We start from the raw sequence: 7,838 nt of genomic DNA, 5'->3' as shown, positions 1-7,838 counted from the left end.
CGAGAGAGGCTTTCATTGAAGCCTTTACAGGTTACTGATGCAACAGTGTTTGATCGTATGTGTTTCCATCGGCCCATGCAGAATGTTGCTGTTCCTCGTCACAACAGATTAAGAAGCTGGGGATGGTGGTCGAAAGACTTGAGCGAAGTCTAGGCACAAACGAAATGACAGGATAAAAGACCGACGATGCTATCTGTGTTGTTCACAGAAGCATCTGAAAAGACAATGCCCTAATTACCGGCGAAGGAAACAAGATCAAAATGTGACGACTTCAACGAAGCCAGGAAAGCTTCAGAGAGACATTGTCCATACTGTTGGGGGCATTCGTGTTTTCAGTGGAAGCCAGATGGTGCCAAATCTGGGTGCATTAGCACAGGAGAAACGGATCCGAGGGGAAAGTCGGATTGAAAGAACCTTGCAAGAAGGCGGTTCAAAAGATATTAAGCTGAGGAAAATGAAGAAACCTCTGCAGTCTCAGTTGGCATATGAAACTGCCGATACTGGTAATGCTTCAGTAAAGTATGAAGCCGGTATAAAGAAAGAGACAGCGGTTTTGCTGGGTGATTTGAAGGGGAATCAAAGGACAGTGATTCCGAAAACTAAGACCTCAGTACGATCTCCAGCAGACGTACAATGTAGACACTCCAGTGGCATGTCTGAGGAAGTAAGCTTGAAGCCAGATGATCAAAGAGGCTTCATAAACGTTACGACATGCAATAAAACGTCGGTACTGTCTGGTTTACCGGTCAAGGCAAGAGGTAGAGCGTCCGGGAAAAATGCTCATAGTTACGGTGCAGTCTGCAACTGAAGCCGACCTTCAGAAAAGGAAGATTGTGATAACTAACGAAGGTTATACAGTCTATGCAAGAGAGACCTCTAGTAACTCAGTTAAGGGTGAATGGTCAGCATATCTTGGAGAGATATGCGGAGGCACGGCAAGCCTCGGTGACATTATTATTGGGTATGATAATGGGGGCTTTGTGTTTTCGGTTCAGTACGAATCATGTTAAGTAGTGAGTAGGTTTTTTCGGCACTGATGTTGACACATTTATTATCTCATGAAGAGATTTGCTATTGCATTGTGTTAGTTAGCTCTTGTTGAAGTTTGATTTTGTACAGTTTTTGGAATAGTTGTAATGTTTGATTGTATTAGTTTTGTATATTGGAATCATGAGGGGACTCGTGTCAAATCGGAGGCGTGCGTAATAAAACGAAAGGATTCGTGGTCGATATAAATGCTTTGCGTATTTTCACTGCTAGAGTATAATGACGTCCCTTAGTTTTTAAATTTGCCAGGTAAAAAACATGAAATTGTAACTTGTTCTTCATAAAGTAAGTTAATTGTATGGCTAAAAATAATGTATTAAGCATTTAAAGAGTATTTGATATTTAAGGAATGTTTCTAGTAAAAAATCTGCGTATATATTCGGCTTGTTTCTGTGTTAGTGAAGGAGAAATGCTGATCGGTAATCTCCGTAGAGTGCGGAGTGAATTCGGAAACGTCGGTAGTGTCCGGATCGTGCCTTTCCGTTGGCTAGGTAGCGCTCTGTTCGCCAGTATATAATCAAAGCGCTGAAGGCACTGAGGATGTTCGCTATTGCATAATTTAACACGCAATTCATTTTTCAAAATCAATCGCAAGTTTGAAATGAACACACGCCATTCAACTTTAAAAAGTGTGTGTCATAGTGCACTTTTTATCATCCTTATTATTTCATAGAAATAACTAAGACAAAATAAAAAAACAGCATGCTTTTTTGGAAGTTCTGAAAGCAAAGAAAGTATGATGAAAATGGTAATGAGAACTTAATATAAAGAAAATTTGCAGTCACCATCATATTAAAGGAATATTTTTTCTAATATCAAATGACTATCTCACCAAGAATATAAATTCATAATGAAAGTTCCGTGTACAAAACTTTTGATTTTTGACACCATATACAAATTCAAAATATACAATAATCTTCGTATCTTGTATATGGAGGAATAAAAGTATATAAACATTGCTGTTTATGCTTTACTTGTTACCCGAGCAGTTCACACGGTGTCAACAACGCTAACATAAACATAGGTATAGAGCACTAATGCGCTTTTAGGCGAAGCTGTTTCAGTTTTCATCTTAGTGACTTTAACATAACGCCAACAGACACGCATGAATATTTTCGAATATTTAATAAGCTGATTCGAGATACAACCTCTGAATTTTTGCTACATCACTGCGTATGTGCTCAATTCAAAGGATGTAGCACTGTTCAGTGTAAGGAATTCCGGACTACTCTCTGTATGCTCAAACGACACAAATTGTGGCCCTGTTACAATTACGCGTTACAATCCATCTCGCAGAATTTCAATTTCGCCTCCAAGATGAGAAAACAATCATTAGCGAAATAGTATAGTGTCACGATAAGAGAAAATCGTTTAATTATCATACCACAATGTTTGCCGTACTTGGTCAGCACGTCTGGAAATCATTCCTTAATGCGTCGATAGGCTGCCATTATTAACAAGTTTGCTATTTTGAATTCAATTTTGTATCAAAAAGCATTGTTTTTAAATGTGGGATTTTCAATTCGCAATGAGATTTGTAATGACCCTCGTCATGCGAAAATGGGTCTTATTCCATATGCGCCCATCATATAAATAGCCCACTCAGCTATCCCTCCTTCTGGTAAGGAGAAACATAACATATTGAGTGATTTTAAAGCGAACAGCGTCGCCTATGGCCTGACTGCGCAAGAGCACATGTTGGGTTTAACAAACGCTTGCCGAAACGCATAAGACCCATTTTCGCATGACGGCGCTATTGACGTGTGATTTAAATGTGACGAAAGAAAACTGCGTTTAAATCAAATATAAACATACGATATATTTCGATAATGAAGAAAGATACTCATAACAAGGCATATGAGGACACATATGAAGTGCTCTCCCGTACGTAGTATATTTTTTATTTACTCACACTAATGTGTGGTTTGACAATGCTAACACACATTTCATGCGGTGAATATGCAGCTTACAAGTGAAAAACACAACACAATAGTTTAACTTTTGTTTAATTGTATTCAATTATTTAGAAAAGTAAATTGCTAACTTTATTTCAAAGTCGGCGTATACGCCGACTACATTTTTAAAAGACATGTATTGTTATAAATATATTTAATATAATATATTTAGTTGTTTTCGGTTTTAGCGATTATAAAGCATTTTCGAGGTTGCCTATAGTATGCCTGAGTAATTGATGAACTCATATCCAACTGTCAATGTATTGAGAACTGTGAATATAAACAAGCTAACCCTTCTACTAAGCTTCTACTATTGCGTTGCTAGCACCCGTAAATACAAAAGATCGCCGCTATGTGTTGAGAACCAAGAACGCTTTCCAGAAATACCCGATGTAGTAGCTTCAACGAGGTTATGAAACAGGTCATTCGTATTATTATTATAAATTATTTGTTATATTCGGGTTAAGCGATTATGATTTTTTTTAGTCTATCGTATCGCTGAAGTTATTGTTGAACTTATGTTCAACGTTTTATAAATTGAGAATATAAATAAGCGTCAACTTTTTCCCAAATCTCTCAATTTACGACCTGTACTACGTCATTGAGTTGTATGTGAGAGCGTAACCTATTGCGTTGTTATCGCCCGTAAACTTTCCTTTGTTTATCGACAGGCGCATCTATTAATAGCCTCATATCATGAATGCCAAAACACCCGCGAAAAAGAACCACGTGACCAAATAGGACGCTAAACGCAAATACCATGCGACGACGACTTTAATTATGTAAGAACGCTCCGCAATTCCTCTGAAGCCGGGGCCTTGTGATTGCTTTTACGTAAAGAATTGATCTCTAACTGAAGTAAGCAAAGGAAACGCAGCACCTAATTGACCCATTCCTTCTATGTGCGAAGGCAGATTGAATTTTACTAATGTATGGTTTGCCTATTATAACACACATTATAATGCGGTAAATATGCGACTAAAAGTAAAAAACACTATAATTAAACTTTTGTTTTTAATTAAGTTATTTAGAAACCAAAATTCCAAACCTTATTTCAAAACAGCAAGACTACATTTTTTAGAGAATATTCTTGTTATATTTAAATGTTTTTTAACAGTTTCAGCGATAATGAATCATTTTTATGTTGTCTATCGTATCCCTGTAATAATTGTTGAACTCGTGGTCAACGTGTTATTAATTGAGACCTGTGAATATAAACAAGCGTAACCTTATACTAGTGCGTAATTCTCACCCGGACTCCCCTTTGTTTATCGCCAGCCTCAGATTTATGAATGAGATGAGCGAAAATACTACGTCACGCAGACGCAGCAGAAAGTGGACTATTTTAATCATTCATATACTATCTCCTCCGCGACACGTGCAATACGATCATTGTTTTTTTTATTATTTTCTATAAAACACCATTCGAAACTATTGCATTTAACACGATATTAATATAATGTTTCCATTTGTGAATAAACATAATTGGAGAACTCAAACCTCTTGCATAAATTATACAACTCTTTCTTCGCGCGTAGTGTAAGCGGGAATTGGGCTAATCATACCCAGGCCGTATCGACCTGAATTTTACATCAAGCACATTAGACGGTCGCTAAAGCGACCATCTAAAAATACGCGCAGATCGGCAAGCTGGAGAATTCTCCTGTGTATGTGAGCGGGTCAACATCTGAAGAAAAGGGACGTTACTCTAAAAGAACAGTGCTCTGAAGCATTTGGGTGTTTACGTTGACTTCGAACGGTGCTGCCTGGGCGGGTGCCTGGGCTTCTGATTCCTGTTGTATGGTTAGAGGGTCTTCAGAGGGTTGGAGTCTACGGACGTCGTACAAGGAAGTGACGGAAGCTTCACCTAAGGCCTTGGGGTGACGAAGAGCAAGTGGCTTCGCGGAAGCCAGTAGCTTCACGGAGGCGGTAGCCAGTAGCTTCACGGAGACGGTCAGTTCTCTTGCGAATGCTAACGGGACCACATCTAATGAGAAAGGTACAGTACTCGCATGAACAGTATTCTGGAGCAGTTGGGTATTTACATTGAGTACAGACACGGTTACAAGTACTCGTATTTAGTGTATGGGTATAGTATAGACACCGAGTAGAGACACAGTTACAAGTACTCGTATTGATTGTATGGGTATAGAATAAACATTGAGTAGAGACACAGTTACGAGTACTCGTATTTATTGTATGGGTATAGCATAGACATTGAGTAACGACTAAGTTACAAGTACTCGTATTTATTGTATGGGTATAGAATAGGCATTGAGTAGAGACACAGTTACAAGTACTCGTATTTATTGTATGGGTATAGAAAAGACATTGAGTAGAGACACGGTTACAAGTACTCGTATTTAGTGTATGGGTATAGTATAGACACCGAGTAGAGACACAGTTACAAGTACTCGTATTGATTGTATGGGTATAGAATAGACATTGAGTAAAGACACATTTACAAGTACTCGTATTTATTGTATGGGTATGAATAGACACCGAGTAGAGACACAGCTACAAGTACTCGTATTTATTGTATGGGTATAGAATAGACACCGAGTAGAGACACGGTTACAAGTACTCGTATTTATTGTATGGGTATAAGAATTTACATTGAGTAGAGACACGGTTACAAGTACATGTACTCGTATTTATTGTATGGATATAGAATAGACACCGAGTAGAGACACAGTTTACAAGCACTCGTATTTATTGTATGGGTATAGAATATACACCGAGTAGTGACACAGTTACAGGTACTCGTATTTATTGTATGGGTATAGAATAGACATTGAACTATCGGTATATAATAGACATCGATTAGAGACAAAGTTTCATGTACTCGTTAATCAACTATCGGTATAGAATAGGCAACGATTAGAGACAAAGTTTCATGTACTCGTTAATCAGCTATCGGTATACAATAGACAACGATTAGAGACAAAGTTTTATGTACTCGTTCATCAAGTATCGGTTAAGAATAGACAACGATTAGAGACAAAGTTTCATGTTCTCGTTCATCAACTATCGGTATAGAATATTACACGATTAGAGACAAAGTTTCACGAACTCGTTAATCAACTATCGGTATAGAATAGACAACGATTAGAGACAAAGTTTCGTGTACTCGTTCATCAACTATCGGTTTAGAATAGACAACGATTAGAGACAAAGTTTCATGTTCTCGTTCATCAACTATGGGTATAGAAGTTTAAACGATTAGAGACAAAGTTTCATGTACTCGTACATCAACTATCGGTATAGAATAGACAACGATTAGGGACAAAGTTTCATGTACCCGTTAATCAACTATCGGTATAGAATAGACAACGATTATAGAAGAAGTTACATGTACTCGTACATCAACTATCGGTATAGAATAGACATCGATTAGAATCAAAGTTTCATGTACTCGTTCATCAACTATAGGTATAGAATAGACAACGATAAGGGACAAAGTTTCATGTACTCATTCATCAACAATCGGTATATAATATTACAAGATTAGAGACAAAGTTTTATGTACTCGTTTATCAACTATCGGTATAGAATAGACAACGATAAGAGACACAGTGTCATGTACTCGTTAATCAACTATCGGTATAGAATATAACACGATTAGAGACAAAGTTTCAAGTACTCGTTAATCAATTATCGGTATAGAATAGACAACGATTAGAGACAAAGTTTCATGTACTCGTTAATCATCTATCAGTATAGAGTAGACAACGATTAGAGACAAAGTTTCATGAACTCGTTAATCAACTATCGGTATAGAATAGACAACGATAAGAGACAAGTTGCATGTACTCGTTAATCAACTATCGGTATAGAACATTACACGATTAGAGACAAAGTTTCATGTACTCGTTAATCAACTATCGGTATACAATAGACAACGATTAGAGACAAAGTTTCAAATAATCGTAAATCAACTATCGGTATAGAATAGACAACGATTAGAGACAAAGTTTCATGTACTCGTTAATCAACTATCGGTATAGAATAGACAACGATTAGAGACAAAGTTTCATGTAATCGTTTATCAACTATCGATATACAATAGACAACGATTAGAGACAAAGTTTCAAGTACTCCTTAATCAACTATCGATATAGAATAGACAACGATTTGAGACAAAGTTTCATGCACTCGTACATCAACTATTTATAGAATAGACAACGATTAGAGACAAAGTTGCATGTACTCGTTAATCAACTATCGGTATAGAATAGACAACGATTAGAGACAAAGTTTCATGTACTCGTACATCAACTATCGGTATAGGATAGACAACGATTAGAGACAAATTTTTATGTACTCGTACATCAACTATCGGTATAGAATAGACAACGATTAGAGACAACGTTTCATGTACTCGTTAATCAACTTAAGGTATAGAATTTTACACGATTAGAGACAATTGCATTTTTTTTAAACAGTATTTCAGTCAAATCACGGCTGTCAATTTACCAGCTCACTCTTTTCCTGCATATACTTGGGCCAACAACTGACAACTGCCCTAACTTAATCAGATAAATGGGGAGAATGGTCATACAACGCATTTCATAACATACCCCCTTATAAACGATGCGGCGCGGTCGAGGATCGAATTTGTTGCTCAGATATGTAGCCCGGCGCTTTACCAACTGGGCTGACTGGCTCCCTCTTCCTCCTCTGAGTACTAGTTCTAGTCTACTACTTATTGTAGTTCTACTATGTTACCTTATGCGCGTTTAGAAACCTTAGTGTGTCTAGTGGTCGGCTGTATGGATAGATTTTCAGAAACTTGGCACAGGCACTGACTTTGTTTAGTGAAAGGTGAACACATTT

The sequence above is a fragment of the Dreissena polymorpha genome, chromosome 7 (assembly GCF_020536995.1).
Source record: "Dreissena polymorpha isolate Duluth1 chromosome 7, UMN_Dpol_1.0, whole genome shotgun sequence".
NCBI lineage: Eukaryota > Metazoa > Mollusca > Bivalvia > Myida > Dreissenidae > Dreissena > Dreissena polymorpha.
The sequence above is the reverse complement of the archived record's forward strand: the minus strand, read 5'-3'. Positions refer to the sequence as shown.